Here is a 1,602-nt window from a genome sequence, read left to right as displayed (position 1 = left end):
GCCTCCTCAGAAGCAATCAAAAAATCCTTTAAGTCCACCGAGCGCACTTTGCTACCTGTTTCTGGACATTTAGTGAAACACTGTTCAGGGTGTAATTGCTGCCACAAGACAAACAGGACCGCATTTGGCTGCCAGTCAGTTTTCTTGCTATCAACCCATGCTGCAAGCAAGTCAAGCCACATCTGCTTATGGCTAGTCTTGCTTGGTTCCCTCAGGATAAGATCCTGATCATTTCTTAGGGATTGGGTCTTAGCCACCTTCCGAACCTCTTTCGCTTGTCTTTTCTCCTCTACCTTACCCAGGCTAGCTATCATGGTCGTTCCTTCATGTACAGGATGACCAATGTATGGGGCCAGTATGGCCATCAGTGATCCAAAGGATGTTGACGGGGCATTTTGCAGCACTATGTCTCTCATGCTGCCTGTAAAATTTTCATCGTCCGGGCCACGGGTGTTCACATTAAACATGGACTGTCTCATCCCCAGCTCCCGAATTATTTGAACCAAGTCAGTATATGTTTGCCATTTACTCACAGTCTTGGGCAGTTCTCCAGCATTTGCCCACACAGTTCAGGCAGCTGCACTCACCCATTCCATTAAGGAGTGATTACCTTACCTGGGTGCATATCTGTGGCTATTCTGCAGCCACTGCCTCAGGGACAGGTGCATGGTAATGGAGGCCAATTGTTCCATCTCCTCACCAGAGCACATCACACCATCCACCCCTAGGTCCCATAACTGCAACAGCCAAGCAGCTAAGGGCTCCCCCTGTTTCTGCCAGAACTGTCTCCCCAAGTCAACTAATTCAACCTGAGTATATAGGACATAGGTAGTGAATTGGGTCACCTGTGGATTGCCCGCCAATTGTCTGCCTGGTCCCATAGGATGCTCATGTTTCGGTTTCTGATGCACTACAGGTCATGCCTGGAGACGCATGGTCTCCCCCTACTCACCACTGGGTTGGTCGTCTTCGCTGGTGTGAAAGGCAGGAGTGGCCAGTCATTGCACATTGTCCTCTAGGACATTTATCCACGCTTCCAACAACTCTGCTTTCCTCTTCAAATCTCAATCAGTTTGCAGTATAGTGAGTAGTAGCCAGGCTCCAGTCAGCAGAAAAGTAGCCACCGGGCACCACATACTCAAGGACAGCCACATTTCCTCCCTCTCCCAGGGGTTCTCCGCTGTAGCACCTGGTCTATGCTGACTTGCAGTATAGTGAGCAGCAACCAGATCCCGGTCAACAGGAAAGTGGCCAAAGGGCACAACATATTCAAGAGTAGCCACATTTCCTCCTTCTCCCAAGGGGCTCAGAATCCTGCCACAATCAGCTATAAGGAGCACTAAAGGCTACATAGGGAGTGCACAGGTAGCAAAACACACTTGGGTTTGTATTGGGACTCCTCCCAAAGGAGCAACATTGGTGAGACAAGGAGCTATGTCATCATTGTAGAGCAGAAATGGAGATACATTTTCAGAATTGTAGGCATTTTATCATATCAGAATAATCGGGAAAAAAAACAACAGACGCACATGTGTATATATATATGTGTGTGTGTGTGTGTGTGTGTGTGTGTGTGTGTGTGTGTGTGTGTGTGTGTGTGTG

This window comes from Galeopterus variegatus, unplaced genomic scaffold (genome assembly GCF_000696425.1).
Source record: "Galeopterus variegatus unplaced genomic scaffold, G_variegatus-3.0.2 Scaffold4255, whole genome shotgun sequence".
Taxonomy (NCBI): Eukaryota; Metazoa; Chordata; class Mammalia; order Dermoptera; family Cynocephalidae; genus Galeopterus; species Galeopterus variegatus.
The sequence above is the reverse complement of the archived record's forward strand: the minus strand, read 5'-3'. Positions refer to the sequence as shown.